Source organism: Panthera tigris, chromosome B4 (genome assembly GCF_018350195.1).
Source record: "Panthera tigris isolate Pti1 chromosome B4, P.tigris_Pti1_mat1.1, whole genome shotgun sequence".
Lineage (NCBI taxonomy): Eukaryota > Metazoa > Chordata > Mammalia > Carnivora > Felidae > Panthera > Panthera tigris.
In genome coordinates this window covers 13,412,480-13,430,469 of record NC_056666.1, presented here as the reverse complement: position 1 = coordinate 13,430,469, position 17,990 = coordinate 13,412,480, and the positions used below count along the sequence as shown (strand labels likewise).

The 17,990-nt window shown below is 42.6% G+C and overlaps 1 protein-coding gene and 1 long non-coding RNA gene across 2 annotated transcripts in view; both read left to right on the top strand.

Moving 5' to 3' along the window:
* FAM107B (family with sequence similarity 107 member B) overlaps nt 1–17,990 on the top strand; it is a 165,155-nt gene that overhangs the window by 39,270 nt on the left and 107,895 nt on the right. The gene's annotated exons all lie outside the window — the stretch shown is intronic.
* On the top strand, nt 15,659–16,691 carry LOC122240227. The gene is made up of 2 exons (XR_006219640.1): nt 15,659–15,746; nt 16,483–16,691. It is a non-coding gene; the product is annotated as an uncharacterized LOC122240227 (long non-coding RNA).

Sequence of the window (17,990 nt, the reverse complement as noted above, 5' to 3'; positions counted from 1 at the left end):
TATATATGTCAGCATCTCAATATGATAGTGAATATGCAAGATGATTGGGGCAATAATAAAGTATCTTCTTTTTTTAAAAAAGTTTATTTATTTTGAGAGAGAGAGAGTGCACACGCAAGTGGGCGAGGGGCGGAGAGGGGCTGGGAGAGAATCCCAAGCAGGCTCCAAGCCATCAGCACAGAGCATGACTTGGGGCTCGAACTCATGAACCGTGAGATCATGACCTGAGCTGAAATCAAGAGTAAGACGCTTAATTGACTGAGCCACCCAGGTGCCCCTAAAGTATCTCCTTACAACATCGCCTCAGTCTAGCAAAATATTACTAGGTTCTCGCAATAGATACCCTTACTGCGGGTGGGGGGTTGAGCACTGGTCCTGTTCTTTTTCCAGCCCCAGGAGGTATCTGAGAAAGTAAATCTGCACAGATTGTACCACATAGGGCTAGCACGGAGTCAGAATTACAGTGGAAATGTCTTGGTTCATTTTCAAACAGCAATCTGGATGAGAATAGTGATCTTATAGGAAGTGGTTATACAACCATACCTACCAATTGGCTAGTATAATTCGCAGTCCCAAATATCTGGCCAAGACTGCTGGTGACAAATGGTAGCCTGCACCTAATTATAATTGAGCCTAACAGCTCCTAGAAGGCTTGTCATCTACACCTACTAAAATATTTTGATTCACTCATTTGTTCAACCGACAAATATTTGCAGCCAGTTGTCTCCTATTGTGTGTCAAGAGACCACGCTGCGTCTTGTGGGAAAGACATGAACGACACTGTCTGTAACCTCAGGGAGGTCTCAATCTAACAGAGGAAGTAAGTTATGTACCCACACGACTGTCAAGCAAGATCGTAGCCTAAACAAAGATAATCCGTGCAATTCTAGACATTCTCTTTAATTGACTCTTTCTATGAGAGGGCAGAGGTGAAGGTAGGGTGACCTTACCTTTCTGAGTAATCAACTACAGTGTAAGGAAAGGGAGCTGAGAAGTTACGTCTGTTCTGTAGACAAACAGGGGACTCGGTCTCCAAGACTATTTATCTAGGTCTTTTATTACCCTTACACTTATTAAAACAACGGAATGAAACAGCAAAATTCTCTTGTGTTGCGATAGTCTGTTTCTATCCAAGTGGTCTATTTTTAATCAACGTTAAGAGCTTGACATATGTCAGCCAATGTGACATAAAACAGAAACCAGGAAGAAAACTTATCTGGGATCTGGGAAAAATAAAAAATAAACCCTAGCTCAGGGGAAATTTGAATTGCCACTGTTTGTCTTATTTTCTTCTCAGGCATTATTTTCCACTAGGAATTGAGAAAGGAAGAAAAATGCATCTCAGTAGCCAAACCCTCTGGGAGCCAGGCTGTCTTGTTAATAGCCATATCCCCTCCAACAAGCTGAGGAGTCTATTGAGGTACTGTGCGTGGTCCTGACCATGGTCACGGTTAACCAGAAAAAAAATGAGTTATAAATCAGTGGAGATGTGGGGGAGGGGAAGAAAGCACCAAAGTCTGGCAACCACGGTGTGTTCTTTCTCAGGCTGGCTTAGACCAAAGGAGAGCAAAAATCTAAAAGTCATTCATAATGTACCCAGGTGACAAGCCTTTGGGGACCATTTTAGACTTACTGAATCAAGCCACTGCCTTCTGTGGTGTTGACACCTATTCAAGATTGATGAAGTGGAGAACGTGAGACAGGCAATAAAAGAGTCTTTTGCAGCCAAATAAGTGATTTGCACCCTAGGACAGAAAGGACAGTGAGGTCCTAGCCATGAAAAGAACTGGATTCCCCAAGGATATGTCCTGAATCATGACGGTAGGGCTGTGATACAGCTACGTGAGTCCTAGGGCATAATTCCCCCCTCTGCCACCCTCAGGATTTTCAATTCTGAACCTAATGGCATACAGGAAGATCGTGGCTGATGATTAGTTTTATAATGTTGCAAACATATTTTCCTGTGGCACTCAATGAGCATGTAGCAGGCTCCGTTAGTCACGGTTCTCTGAGATACAGAATCAATAGGATACATCTATGTCTGTGTCTGTTTCGAGAGAGACACAGAGAGAGACAGGGGGAGGAGATAGATTTATTATAAAGAATTGGATCATGTGATTTGGGAGGTAAGACCCAAGATTAGAAGCTATGCAGGGTCAAATGGCCAGAGGTCATTTTAAGTCATTTAGAGGTCAGAAAAGCCAATGGTTCAGTGCCAGTCCAGGGCCAGCAGGCTGGAGACCCAGAAAGAGCTGACATTTCAGTTTGAGTTCAAAGGTAGAAAAAAATCCTGTCATTCAGGGGAAGGTCAGACTTGTTGGTCTTTTCAGGCCTTCAGCTGATTAGATGAGGTCCACCCACATTCAATTGGGCAATCTGCTTTGCTGGGACTACTGATTTAAATGTTAATCTCATCTATGGGGGGCCTGGGTGGCTCAGTCGGTTAAGCATCCACTTCAGCTCAGGTCGTGATCTTACAGCTCGTGAGTTCAGGCCCCATGTCAGGCTTTGTGCTTGGAGCCTGCTTTAGATTCTGTGCCTCCCTCTCTCTCTGCCCCTTCCCTGCTCATGCTCTATCCCCCCTCCCTCTCTCTCAGAAGTAAATAAACATTAAAGAAAATTTTTTTAATGTTAATCTCATCTAAAAACACCTTCACAGATTGTTGAAACAGTTTATTGTACACCTGAAACTAATATAACATTGTAGGTTAACTATACTGGAACTTAAAATATAAAAAAAAAACCTTACAGAAACATCTAGAATAGTGTTTGAACAAATATCTGGCCACTCTCACCTAGTCAAGTTGACACATAATTAACCATTGCACAAGCTTTGCCTCCTAGGCCCGTTCAAACAAAGTAAGGAAGTTAATATTTATTGAACATCTACTAGACCAGACACTCTGCATTTATTCCTTCTTATAAATAAGGGGTAATTTATTGCCAGCTTTGTGTAACTAGTCATTAAAATAATGGGATGGAAGAAGTTTATACGAAAGACCTTTCCTGTCTGTCAAGGAGAAAGAAAGGTTTTTGTATTTTGTTTTTGTGTTTTGTAGTAAACACAATCATACCAATGCTATATATGTGCTACATCCTTCATGATGCTTTCACAATTATTTTATTCGATCTGTGATTAAAATACCTTGACCTAGAGTAGGACCGGTAAATTTTCACTGTAGAGGAGAATTATAATTTAATTCACTGTAATTTTCACTGTACAGGTATAGAAACTGAGTCATAGAGAAAGTAAATGACTTAAGATTATATGGCAAAGTTGAAGCAAAACAGGACAAGACCCTCACATTTTCTGGCTTCTAGCATAGAGGAAAACATTGGCCATGTTTGCAGTATGTATGTATGTATGTATGTGTGTCTGCTCATGTAGACGGTGCTGATGGGCTTTGCAGTGGCAGGCAGAGTGAGTGGGACACCTGGTCATGAGTCCCCAAATCAGACAAGGCGGCTATGGTTCCTAGCTCAACCTCTGGTTTGTTGTTTGACTTCAGGAAATTTTCTTAGGTTTAAAATTGGAGAACTAAAACCATCTCATTGGCGAGGTATGAGGATAACACAATATAATACATGGAATGCACAATGCCAGGTACACAGTAAGGGATTAAATGGAGAATTAAATTGGAATATTAGGCATTCCATAAATGTTAGCCAGCGTTATGACTATTGTTGAATCATTATAGATTCGCAGTACCTCTTGGCCTCTCCCTTCACAGCTCTGCCTTATTTCAGAACAGGATTGGGTAGACAGAGGGAGAGAGAATAAGAAGACAAAGGAGGGTACGTATTCCTCCTCCTTACTGGCACCATTAGGTAATTTCCAAATAAGTCATATGACAACAGCTTTAAAAAAATCTCACATTGGACAGCTGTTTTCTTATGTCTTTGCCCACGGTGACCTTAAATTGCCCTTTGGAATTATTTCCTGGCTGCTTGGAATGTCTGCTGAGGTCCTGTACCCGAGGGTCAGTCATCTAAAACTGGCCTAATTTGGCTTTGCGTCAGTTGGTCTAACTCAGTGTTGGTCCTCAGTGCAGCAACTTATATGTTCCCAAACCACTGCTGGCTTCAGTTATTCAGGGGTCTCATGCGGCAGAGGGCCACAAACTCCAAAAACGTGTTTTATTGGTTTACCTGTCAAAATTGTAGTTCTTATACGTGATTGGTAGTTACTCTATATTGTATTATGGGTATTTATTATATACAACACATATTCATTATATATAATAATATATTGTGTATATTATATATAATGACTATATATAATATACAAGTATTGTATGTACAGTAATACATTGTGTGTGTGTGTGTGTGTGTATATATATATATATATATTGGATAAGGGCCATTAGGAAGTATCAACTTGGTTATTTATCTACCTAAGAAGAAACTACAGAGTGTGGTAGAACTTTGTTGATGATTAATTATATTATTTAAGGAAGCACATTTTGTTAAAGCACATTTGCCCTTCAGCTAGAGCAACTGAAGTAAAGAAAAGTAACCTTTTCATTTGTGAAGCAAAAGAACATTCCTCTCGTAGGATATTATAGAACCACCATAAATCTTTTGACTCCAAGCCCCCTTGGAAGTGGGAGCAAATTATGCTAAGTAAAGGGTGAAATCATTGTAATTGGATCACAACTCCTTTGAAGCAAGTTTTCTATTTAAAAATTTTTTTAATGTTTATTTATTTTTGAGAGAGAGAGAGAGAGGGAGAGAAAGCAAACATGAGTGGGGGAGGGTCAGAGAGAGAGGGAGACACAGAATCCGAAGCAGGCTCCAGGCTCTGAGCTGTTAGCACAGAGCCCAATGGGGCGGGGGGGGGGGGGGGGGGGGGGGGGGCTCAAACCCACCAGCCATGAGATCATGACCTGAGCTGATCGGCCGCTTAACCCACTGAGCCACCCAGGTGCCCTGAAGCAAGTTTTCTATTTAAAAAAAAAAAGGGGGGGGGGGCGCCTGAGTGGCTCAGTCGGTTAAGCGGCCGACTTCAGCTCAGGTCATGATCTCATGGCTGGTGGGTTTGAGCACCGCCCCACCCCCACCCCCATTGGGCTCTGTGCTGACAGCTCAGAGCCTGGAGCCTGCTTCGGATTCTGTGTCTCCCTCTCTGACCCTCCCTTGCTCACACTCTGTCTCTCTCAAAAAAAAAAAAAAAAAAAAAAAAGGATAGGGAAATAATGTCAGATTTTGGAGTATTTTGTCTCCTCTGGCCTTTGGCCTGGGAATCACTAACTAGCTGTGTGGCCGTGGGAAGTGTGATGACTGCTGATCTGAGCCTTGGCCTCCTTGTCATTAAATTAAGGGATTGGAATCCATCATCTATAAGACCCTTCCAGCTCTCAAATTCCATAATTCTTGGGGCACCTGGGTAGCTCAGTTGGTTGGGCATCTGATTCTTGATTTTGGCTCAGGTCATGATCACAGGGTTGTGGGACTAAGCCCTGCGTCTGGCTCCATGGTGCATGTGGAGTCTGCTTAAGATTCTTTCTCTCCCTCTGCCCCTCTCCCCTCTCTCTCTCTCTTGGAAAAAAAAAATTCTATAATCCTAGCTAGGAATTATGCAAGGTGCTATCCTAGGAAATTCAGCAAGCAAAAAAAACTCGCTGTTTTTATTTCACTTGTGAGGACATCCGTCCAGGTCACATTGGGCACTTGAGAGCTCTAGTGGCCTACAGTTGGTCAGTCCTCTGCTTTATTCCCAAGAGAACTTAGAAATAAAGGTTTGAATAAGAACCTCCCTGAGAGATGTGGATCCAAGAAGAGGTCATGTAGGATGTGCTGACGTGAGCAATGAAGGCAAAAGAAAAAGGACAGTCGATTACCTCCCATCTTTCTAGAGAAGTCATTCATCGGTGCACACATTTGTTTAGTCAACACTTCCTGAGATGCAGGATAGTGTGTGGTTAATGGTTCCGGCTCTGGAGTCAGATGCCTTCAGTTCAAAGCTTGGCTCGACCACTTCTTAGTGGCCTTACTTAAGGCTCCGTGGCCTGAAGGAAACTACTAATTGCTCTGTTTCCTCATCTGTAGTCTTCGTCTCAAAAGCTCATTGTCAGGGATAAATGAGTTAATGCATGTAAAATATTGATAATAGTGCCTGACACATAGAAATCATTCAATAAGTGCTGTGTGTTACCGTGGCCGTGCTCTATGCTGGATACAAATGGAGACTCAGAGAGATGGACAAGATAGCAATAGACAGGTAAGTGAGGGAGGGAGTGGCAGTTGGGGAAAACTTCATGGAGGAGGTGACGCCGGCTGAGTCTTTTGTTTTTAATACAATTTATTGTCAAATCGGCTAACATGCAGTGTGTACAGAGTGCTCTTGGTTTTGGAGGTAGATTCCCGTGATTCATTGCTTACGTACAACAACACCCAGTGCTCATCCCAACAAGTGCCCTCCTCGATGCCCATCACCCATTTTCCCCTCTCCCCCACCCCCCATCAACCGTCAGTCTGTTCTCTGTATTTAAGAGTCTCTTTTGGTTTGCCTCTCTCCCTCTCTCTTTGTAACTATTTTGTCCCCTTCCCTTTCCAGCTGAGTCTTAATGTTGAGATAAGCCTTTGTGGTTCAAAGGAGAAAGGCCATTCCAGGCTGTAGAGGCAGTGTCAGTGAAAGCAGGAGGGTGCAAATTCTCCTTACATTCAGATGCCTGTGTTGGCAATGGCTGGAGCTTAGGAAAAAGGAAAAAGCTTGTGGCAGACGAAGCTGGAAGAGTAGGTGAGGTTATGGAGGGCTCCGTAAAAGAGGGTACTCTATGCCACTGAAGCTGGGGTTTTCGGCTACAATCAGTAAGCCTTCTGGTTTGGAGCCACTCTGGGAGCAGGGCTGGAATTGGAATAAGAAAGAAGTCAGGCATGGGGCTGGGCTCGGACCCAGGGTCTGGTGGATCCCTGAGTTAGGCTGGTGGCAGTAAGAATCTTGCGACGTTTTGCATATTTTGTGAATCCCAGTTCTGTGGCCCTTGCTACTACCAGATTTCCTGACTCACTTCCTAATTTTTCTGAGCCAGGGATCAGGTAGTCTTTCACATCTGAGTCACAGTCTCTGGAAGGCACTTTACCAGGCAAAGACACAGGCAAGTAAAGCATGGCAGTTCCCAGATCTAAGGTTTCAGGTACTGTTTGAGTGCCGAGGAGTCAGAGAAGGCTTCCTGGAGGAAGCTGTCTTTGGGCTGGATGTTTAAAGATAGGTAAGAAGGAGCACCTGGGTGGCTCAGTTGGCTAAGTGTCCAACTTCAGCTCAGGTCATGATCTCACGGTTCATGGGTTTGAGCCCCGCATCGGGCTCTGCGCTGACAGCTCAGAGCCTGGAGCCTGCTTTTGATCTGTGTGTGTCTCTCTCTCTTTGCCACTCCCCAGCTTGTGTGTGCGCGCGCTCTCTCTCTCTCTCTCTTTCTCTCTAAAATAAATAAACATTAGAAAAAAAATTAAAGATAGGTAAGATATTGACAGGCTGAGCAGACTGAATGGAGGTAGCAGCGTTAGCCAAGGTGAGGAAATGAGGAAGCACGGAGAAAATACCACAGGCATCTAGACAGTGAGCCCACAGTGAGCGGTTGGCAATAGCTGTGAAAGGGAAGAAGCAGATGTGGGAAGTGTTGTAAAAACAAATAAAGAGCTCTTGGCCGCCAACTGGGTGAAGGGGTGAATAAAAGGGTATATTGGAATCTGATTAGGAGATAATCAATCTGAAGGACTGGCCAAAAAAAAAAAAAAAAAAAAAAAAATGGAGAAGTAAGCTGCCTTAATGTCAAGATAAGACTTCCAAGGGAAAGGTATTTGAAAAAGGCAAAAGAAGATATAGATTGGGTTTCTGAGGGAAAAGTTAGACTTTGAGATGAAAGTTTGAGCGTCTTCCCCAGAGAGGTCATATTTCAACTTGGGAAGCAGATACATGTTCTGTGAGAAGAATAAAGAGAAAAGAACATGAGCTTCCGGTTTGACTGGAGTCCTTCCATTTCTAACCACAAGGAGGACTATGACCCCAAAGCCATCCAGCCTAAACACAAACAAACAAACTTTAAAACACAACCTAAATATGCTGCACCAAAAATAACGAAGATTTTTTTGTGAATGGACAGCTAATTGTTAAAGAAAATAACGGGAAGTCCTAGGAGCCCAGAGTGAAGAGAGGCAACAGAAAACCAGATAGCAGAGGTGTAAGTTGGTGCTATGGGTGCCCCAGGGCTGGGAGGTCTTGGGAATCTCAGGACTTGGGCTGGACACCTACATGGGCGGGGGAGGCGTGGGGTATGTTAGTTATTGCCTACCGTGTAACAAATTGCCCAGACCTGGCTAAAAATGACATGCATTTGTTAACTCACATTTCCGTGGGTCAAGCCTCTGAACTGGTCCTCTGCACAGAGCCTTCAATGGCTGTCCTCAATGTGTCGGCTGGGCTGAGGTCTCCACAGGGGTCCTCGCTGCCAAGCCACAACATGGCAGACCTCAATTCCTGTGGTTATAGGACTGCAGGACTTCAGGGTTTTCCTGGTTGTCAGCCAGGGGCTGCCCTCATCTGCTGTGTGGGCTTCCTCATAGAGACAGCCCCAACAGGACAGCTGGCTTCTTCAAAGGAGGGGACTGTCAGGCTCCCACAGGATGGATCCTAGAATCTCGCACATGTCATCGTGTATGTCCAATCACATACACTTAATCTTTACATATACTGCCGTACATATACTGAGGGGCTCAGACTTGTGAACCTCAAGATCATGACCTGAGCCGAAGTCAGACGGCGAACCGACTGAGCCACCAAGGCACCCCCCAAATCCATACGTTACAGTTCTAACTCCACTGTCTTGGCAGATGACTGTATTTGGCCATTATAGGAGTGATTAGTTCAAAACGAGGCCTCTAGGGTAGGCCCTAATCCAACCTGATTGTGTCCTTATAAGAAGACAAAATTAAGATACAGACCCACACAGGGGCACGTGGGTGGCTCAGTCAGTTAAGCATCTGACTTCAGTTTAGGTCATGATCTTACTGTCTTGAGTTTGAGCCCTGCATCCAGCTCTGTGCTGACAGCTCAGAGCCTAGAGCCTGCTTCGGATTCTGTGTCTCCCTCTCTCTCTGTCCCTCTCCTGCTCGTGCTCTGTCTCTCTCTCAATAATGAATACACATTAAAAAAATTTTTTTTTAACAAGCTACAGACCCACACAGTGGAAAGACCATGTGAGGACACAGGGAGAAGACAGCCATCTACAAGCCAAGGAGAGAGATTTCAGAGGAAATCCACTCTGTCAGCACCTTGATCTTGGCCTTCTGGCTTCCAGAACCGTGAGAAAATGAATTTCTGTTGTTTAAGCCACCCAGTCTGTGGCATTTTATTATGACAGTCCTGGAAAATTAATACAATATGGGAAAGACTAAAAAACAAGAATGTTAAAAATGATTAAGAGCAAAAAAAAAAAAAAAAAGTGGGGGGCGGTGGTGGTGCCTGGGTGGCTCAGTCAGTTAAGCATCTGACTTTGGCTCAGGTCATGATCTCACGCTTTGTGGGTTCGAGCCCCACATAGGGCTCTGTGCTGACAGCTCAGAGCCTGAAGCCTGCTTCAGATTCTGTGTCTCCCTTTCTTTCTGCCCCTCCCCTGCTTGTGCTCTCTCTCTCAAAAATAAATAAATATTTTAAAAAATGATTAAGAGCATAAACAAAGGAATAAGAACACAAGAATTAGAGAAGGGGAAAAAAGGAATAGGCACATTTATTGAAAAACCAAATAGAATTTCTATAAATGCAACATACTGTTGAAAAGGATGAGTTAGCAGATTTTATGATTAAGGAATTACTGAATAGTAAGATAAATCTAAAGAAATTACACAGATAATGCAGAGCACTGAGAGATGACGGCATGTGGAAGGTGAAAGAGAGGTTGAGAGGGAGTGAGAAGACAGGAGATACCTATAGGCACTCTGTACTGGGCTGTGGAGTGCAGTGGAGTTAGATAGGGCTGAGGATCTTCCAGAATTGTTTGAAGACATGAATCCTCAGATGCAGGAGTCGAAAGAAGTCTTAAGCAAGATAACAAAAAGTAAGCCTACACCTAGGCATATGAAGGTGAAAATGCAGAACACTAAAGACAACTGGGTCTTGAAATAAACCAGAGGAGATGGGGAGGAGGTGGGGTGGAGATACTTACAAAGGAGCCACTGTTAAACCGGGGGAAGACTTATTGATTACAAGGAGAGAAAGAAGAAACAAACAAATCATATCATCAATGTGTTAAGAGAATAAGAGACAGCAGCTGTCAACCTGGAATTTTGAATCCCAGTAAACTGTTACTCAACTGTGAGGGTAAAATAAAGACAAACTATAAAAGACATTTTAGGCAAACAATGACGGTTTGCTGCTACAAACCAGCACTAAAAAGGGCAACTGGACGAGTTCAAGGGAGAAGGAGATTAAACTGGAGGAAAGAATAAGAAAGAATAAACTGTAAGAATAAGACAAACAAGTACATTGGTGAACATGAGAGTAAATTCAAATGTAACACTGGACTATTTAAAATGAAACAGATGAGTTGGGAGCGAGGTAATTGAGTTAAGTTGATAACTTGATTTTGCACAGTGTTCAATGCTTTGCTTCTCTACCGATTGTTATTTTATTATGATTTTTTAATGTTTATTTTTGAGAGAGAGAGAGAGAGAGAAAGCGCGAGCAGGGGAGAGGCAGAGAGAGAGGGAGACACAGAATCCGAAGCAGGCTCCAGGTTCTGAACTGTCAGCACAGAGCCAAATGCGGGAGTGGAACCCACGAACCATGAGATCATGACCTGATCTGACATCGGATGTTTGACTGAGACAACCAGGTACCCCACTACCAATTCTTTTATTTATTTATTTATTTTTTAACGTTTATTTATTTTTGAGACAGAGAGAGACAGAGCATGAATGGGGGAGGGTCAGAGAGAGGGAGACACAGAATCTGAAACAGGCTCCGGGCTCTGAGCTGTCAGCACAGGGGCCCAATGCGGGGCTCGAACTCACAGACCACGAGATCGTGACCTGAGCCGAAGTCGGTGCTCAACCGACTGAGCCACCCAGGTGCCCCATTTATTTTATTTTATTATTTTTTTTTAACGTTTATTCTTATTCTTATTCTTACTCTTATTCTTATTCTTATTCTTATTCTTATTCTTATTCTTATTCTTATTCTTATTTTAAAAAGAGAAATAATTACTTTGAGTTATTAAATAGATCATATACTTTCCCTCCAAAAGATGCTGGAGACATGTAGAGAAACGGCAGAATGCATTATAAGTTTAGTTCTGTGGGCATGTGATAGTAAGTCTCTCTCTCCTCTACCTCTCTGTCTGAAACATACACTAGGGTTGTTTTCTTTTTCAGAGAGTAACGTTATGGCAAAATCCTGACAGCATAGTTATTCTATCCTGACTGGGTAGGAGATGATGCTCTTGTGTGTTCAGGATCAGAGGGGATGGCCAGAGAAACTGGTGAGCGTACCTGAGCTTGAAGCAGAAGCAGCATCTAATACATAGTTATGTTCCGGATGTTTCAAAGTGAGTTGTGTGAAATAGAACATCAGAATCTATTCTTGCATAGAAGCAACATCACAACTAATGGTATTGTTTCTAGACCTGGTTTAAAGACTAAGTCATCTTGCGCCTAAATCAGAATTAAGTGTCATTCATGACAATGTTTCACCTGGAAAATACGTCCCAGTTCTAACAAGGGAGGTCTGAAACTCCTGTGAATCTTAGAGCAGCATTTAAGGAGATACTGACATGTGTGTATTAAAAAATGTAATGCACGTATATAACATAGAGTTTACCATTTAAAAAATTTTTGTTTTATTTAATTTTCCAGAGAGAGAAAGAGAGAGAGAGAGAGAGCGCATGAGAGCAGGGGAGGAACAGAAGGAGAAAGAGAATATTAAGCAGGCTCCACACTCAGCACACGGGGCCTGATCCCTCGACCCTGGGATCATGACTGGAGTGAAAATCAAGGGTTGGTTGCTCAATTGACTGAGCCACCTAAAATTTACCATTTTGGTGCCCCAAATTTACCATCATAGCCACTATTATGTGCACAGTTCAGTGACAGTAGTGCGTTCATATTGTTGTGCAACTGTCACCGTCACCCATCTCCAGACCTCATCCCAAACTGAAACTCTGTACCCATTAAACACTAACTCTCTGTTACCGCCTCCTCCCAGCCCCTGGTGCCCACCGTTTTACTTTCTGTCTCTATACATTTGAGACTATTATAGATACCGCATATAAATGGAATCATTTATATGGAAATAGGATAAAAATGGAAATCATTTTTGTCCTTTTGTGTCTGGCTTATCTCGCTCAGCATAAGGTCTCCAAGGCTCATCCACGTTGTAGCAGGTGTTAGAGTTTCATTACTCTTAACAGCTGACCAACATTCGATCGTCTGTACAGACTACATTTTGTGCATCTACTCATCCATTAACGGACCCTTGGCTGTTTCCACCTTTTGGTTATTGTGAGTAATGCTGCTTATATACGTGGGAGCACAAGGATCCGTTCGAGTTTCTGCTTCCTGTTCCTTCGGGCATGCACCCAGAAGTGGAACTGCTGGATCCTGTAGTCCATCTCTGTCAAACTGTGAGGCACCAGCCTGTTTTCTGCGGCAGCCGCACCGTTTGCATTCCCACCAGCAATGCCTAAGGATTCCAGTTTCTCCACAACTTTGCCAACACTTGTTTTCTGTTTTCCTGATAATCTGTGGGTGCAGATAGGGTGATAACCTGTGGCTGTGCTCTCTGCCACCCCACGGCTGTGAAGTGGCAACTGACGTTTTGAGTGAAACAGGACTTCGGTATGTAGCACTGTCTCTTACAGGCGGGAGGTAACATCCCAGCCACTCCCCAGCCCGCTCAATGGAGAACCGCTGACAGAGAATATTGATTTTTTGTTTTCCGAAGTAGTGAGCAGCAGCTAAAATCTCTGTTTAGTTCTTTTGAGCCTTGAAGTCTAACGGTGAAGACAGAGTTCAGGGCTCAGCCCAGAGATAACGGGCAGCATTTATGCAGAGAAATCGAGGCTCCCTGTCTCCTGCTTTCCTTTCTCAGGTTTCTTCCCCTCACTTTGCAGCTGCCGTGGCTCCCCTGCTTCTGTCCTCTGGTTCCCAGGGCCAGAAAGACTGTGGGTGTCTGTTCAAGCGTTAGCCACCTCCCCCTTCCCCGTCATCCCAAAGGCACCACCTAACTTGAAGCTGTGAGCTGTGGAAGGGGAAAGTCAGCTAGTGCCTTTCCTTCCTCAAATGTAGACCTCTCTCCAAGTTCTGCCTGCTTTTATGGTCACTCGCCACGCCTTCAGGGGGGCTGTTTTTGGGTTTTCTCTGAAGTTGACAGTTGTTTGCATTGGGAGATGTGACTCCGCCATTCCTAGAAGCAGAACCTTCTCACCTCTCTCACTACCCACTCTCATCCTCTTGCAAGGCTGCTACTGCTGTGGGAATAAACCCCGGCTTATCTGCCTGGTCTCCAAATTTTGGACACTTGGGCATATATTTTGAAACCTGGATCGCTGTCTTGTATGACTTAGAAAATCAATTAACGATGCCTTAAAAGTATAACTCAATTACAGAAAAAACATCACCGTCTGCTTCTTCGCATTCAGGAAGAACGCTGCAAGACCTCACATTCCTGACTTCTGGGAATGTGAGCCGAGGCTTCATCTTTCTACTCATTTCATCTCTTCCCTAAGTTTTATATTTGCGCCAGAAAGTGGCACAACGATTGACCAGAAATGTTTTAAATTTCTCGCCGTGTGGGAAGTAGAAGAAAGAGGAGGTTAGTGCTGCCAATCAAATGTCTTTTGAATCAATATTTTCTCTGGCTGCCTTGTGAAAAGAGGGAGTCGCGTTTCAGAATGGAAAATTACAATTCTGAGATTTGGGGGCTAATAGGGGATTTGTCTGAGGTTAGCCATTTATTCATTCGTTCAACAATTATTTGCTGGAGCCTTAGTATATATTATTTAATTTCATTTGTTCAGTGGAAGCTAATTTAGTAATTTTTGGATTAGACATTAGCTGGTCGTTTCACACTTTCGTTCATCAAGAAATTAATTCACAAATTTAATTGAGTTAATTTAGGAATCCATCAATGAAAAAATGTAATTCATCAATGAACACTTAATGAATTTCTATGCCAAGGCACTGCAAGATCTTGTCATGCCTCCTGTAATATAAAGTTGATTGTTTTGCTTGGGCCAGTTTCGGCATCATTGTATCTTCTTGCATTATTATTTGAGAGCCAGGAGCCCACCTGTAGTATGCATATAGATTCTCTTACACTATAAAGTAAAGTTTCTCTTGTCTGTCAGTCAGTTTCACAATTAGAGATCTATTTAAACTACCGGTGGTCTCTTGAGGGGGGGGCCTTCATTCACTAAGGTGCTTTTGACTAGTGGGTTATTTATTCCTGAACATGGGCCTCCAGCTCTTCTCTGAACCCCTCCCCTCTCTGGCCCTTCTTCTCCTGCACCCCCTCGTGTCTATCTTCTGCTGGCCAGGCTCTCTGTTCCTCTGCCATATTGTGCGTCTCTCTCTCTCTGCCATCCTCTATTCCTGGCCTTTGTTCTTCCCCATTCTTTCCCTAAGAAAAAGTTACTTTTGGATTTCCTTTACATAATTAGTTTCATATGCCCATTTTTGAATCCTATGGAGGGGATTCTGATTCTGATGGTCAGAAATCTACACCTTTTATTTTCATGGACATACTACCTGCACAGTCAGATAGGGGCCTGAGCTTAGAAGGGCCCTGCACTGGACTTCATGCAGTACTGTAGCCGTCTTGAAATGCTTCATCTTTGGGGCGCCTGGGTGGCTCAGTCAGTTGAGCGACTGACTTCAGCTCAGGTCATGATCTCACAGTTTGTGAGTTCAAGCCCCGCATCAGGCTCTGTGCTGACCGCTCAGAGCCTGGAGCCTGCTTCAGATTCTGTGTCTCCCTCTCTCTCTGCCCCTCCCCCACTCATGCTCTGTCTCTCTCTGTCTCAGAAACAAAACATTAAAAAAAAATGTAAATGAAATGCTTCATCTTTTTTTAAAAAACAAGGGATCCTGTATTTTCATTTTGCACTGGATCCCACAATGTATGTAGCCAGTCCTGCATTAGAAGTGCTCAATGGGTTTAGGAGTGTGTGATAAATGAGGGACGGAAAAGGGACAATCAGGATTATTTATGATGTCAGTAGGGTGGGAGACAAAGATGTCGTGGAAGGAGGAAAGATGGGATCATCTTTCAGGAATGTTCTCCTTTCTCTGGGAATCTCCTGAAATTGAAAGGCCAGAGTGGGAGGGCATGGTGGTAGCCCTCTTGTAAATCAATCAGGGAACTTTTCACATGACCATAGTCAATCTGATCTACTCTTGAGGAATCCGTGCCAAATTCTAGAAAAGGAATTTATCTTTAAAAAATGGATAGATTCTAAAAGCGCTCCCCCCCCCCCCCGCCGCATAGTATATACACGCTGGCTCATTTCTTTCATCTAAACAGGTAACTTAACAGAAAAGATGGACAAGGAAGCCCAAGTTTATCCAAGTTTATCCAAGTTCATCCCATGAGCACAAGGTCGTCCTGCAGAAATGAACAATGGCAATAAGGCGCTTTTTATGGATGCTGGCTGTAAGGAGATGTGGTGGTGGTTCAGGAAGGAAATCCTGGGAGAGTTGCCTGGGAAGAGGATCAAGGCGCGGATCTGTTGAAGAAGTGATCTGTTGGAGAAGTGGTAGGTTGGTGGGCAGGCAGAGAAGGGGGGACACGCTGAGATTCATATGTGACAAGGAAATAAAGGAACATATGTGAGATCATTGCAACCTGTCCCAGAAAAAAGATGGGCTGTTTCAATTTAAGTAGAAAGGGCTTTGTAATGATCTGTACAACAGGACAGAAGGCAGAGTTGAGATTGCAGATTCATGCCTTTCTGTTTCCTTTTGTTCAGGCGATTTGCTGGCTCTCAATAAATGCTAAATGATAATAACCATCCATGAAGTAAACCATTTCAGACAGACTAGATCCCATTCAGGGAGTTTCAAACCAGAGCATTCGAAAGCCCTTTGCCGAAGTTATTTCTTTTAATACACAGAATTGACTGCTCTTGGAGAGAGTTCTTTATGAAACACAGTTTTGAAAATGGGAACCAAGTAAAACATATGTATGTAAAACTCAGGTGCATTGTTTTATTTTTTTATTGGTTGGGATTCTTTGGGAGCAGTAGGCCTTTGTATGCAATCATGTGTTTTGCTAATGATTCTGGTGGTCAGTCTTGCAATTCAGATATTTTTCTGCAAGTCTGTTTCCAGTGAGTCTTTTTTTTTTTTTTTTTTTTAACACTGAGGGAGAAGTGATGGCGTATTGAACTCAACAACCAAGTTTTAACTTTGCATTTGGGGCATAAAGTGCTAAATTTAATACAACCTGCTGACGTGAGCAAGATAAGTGCATTTTGCATGTTTTCTTAAAAGTCTTGATTATTGTCCTGAGCTTGAGGCATAAAGAACAGGAAATTCTGCAGCCAAGGAAACCCCTATCCATATGCAGCATCCTGCGGAAGAAGATAAAGCTCCATCAAAGAGTTTCATCATGATACACATTGTTCATTTGCAGTGAGACCTCAAAGAACATACTGTATGTATTTTCATGCATCTTAGGTAAAAAGATTGCATTTCTATGATTTATGTGCTTTTTAATATTAATACTCGATTTAAAAGAGTAAATTTAAAAGTAATAATGAAGTTTATAAGTCTCATTTTGCAATATATAATGGTGATACATTTCTAAAAAAAGTCACTTTAAAGACTCTTCGACTAATCTTTGGTCCCATTTAAATCCTTTAAGTTACACTTAATATTTTTACTGTTTATGTCTTTAGCTTTATTTCTCAGGCCTTGCCTTGTCTCTATAACACCAAAATCTTCCCAAAACTTACTTAAGTAATATAAATCTAATACATATAATAGCATAATATAGAAATTATATGAATAATATTAAATTCTTCTAAATTTTTTATGCTGTTTACAAACCAGGTTTTACCTTGTCTAGGGGCGCCTGGGTGGCTTAGTTGGTTAAATCAGCTCAGGTCGTGATCTTGCAGTTCTTGAGTTTGAACCCCGTGTTGGGCTCTATGCTGACAGCTTGGAGTCTGGAGCCTGCTCTGATTCTGTGTCTCGCTATCTCTCTGCTTCTCCCCTGTTCATGCTCTGTCTCTCTTTCTCAAAAATAAATAAACATTAAAAAATAATTTTTTAAAAATCATAAGTCTAAATCAATTATCCATGCCAATTATTCTTTTAAACAATACAAACATTTCAAATACAAGGTACACAAAAGTAAACAAAAAATTAGAAATACGATGATTTCTACTTATGTAATTGTCTTGAGATTTAGTTCTAAGCTGGCCTGCGGTCAAAATAAACATATTCACCGAAGAACCAATTCCAGTAGACCACTTAGATGTCATTTTTCTTTCCAAGTGTTTTTTTCTAAGTATTCTGGGGAATGCTACTCCAAGGAAGTGGGATTTCCATCCCAGGAGCATTGGGGCAAACTTCTCAGAGGCTGACCACACATAAACTAGAGAGACTAGCTTGGGTGTGCAATGAAAAACTATAGAAATTCAGCATAATTTTTCTCACCAATAAACTGCTACATTGAGCCTTAAAAAAAGAAAAGAGGTGAAATTCACCTTATAGAAAATATACCGTTTTAAAATAAAAAAATCAGTGGCATTTAGTACATTTACACCCTTGTCCTTATTTTACTTAAACTACTTACACTGTAGGGGCATCTGGGTAGTTCAGTCAATTGAGCATCTGACTCTTGATTTCAGCTCAGGTCACGATCTCATGTTTCGTGAGATCGGGCTCCGTGCTGTTAGCACGGAGCCTGCTTGGGGTTCTCTCTCCCCCTCGCTTTCTGCCCCTTCCCTGTGTGCACACTCAAGTGGTCTCTCTTTCAAAATAAATAAACTTTA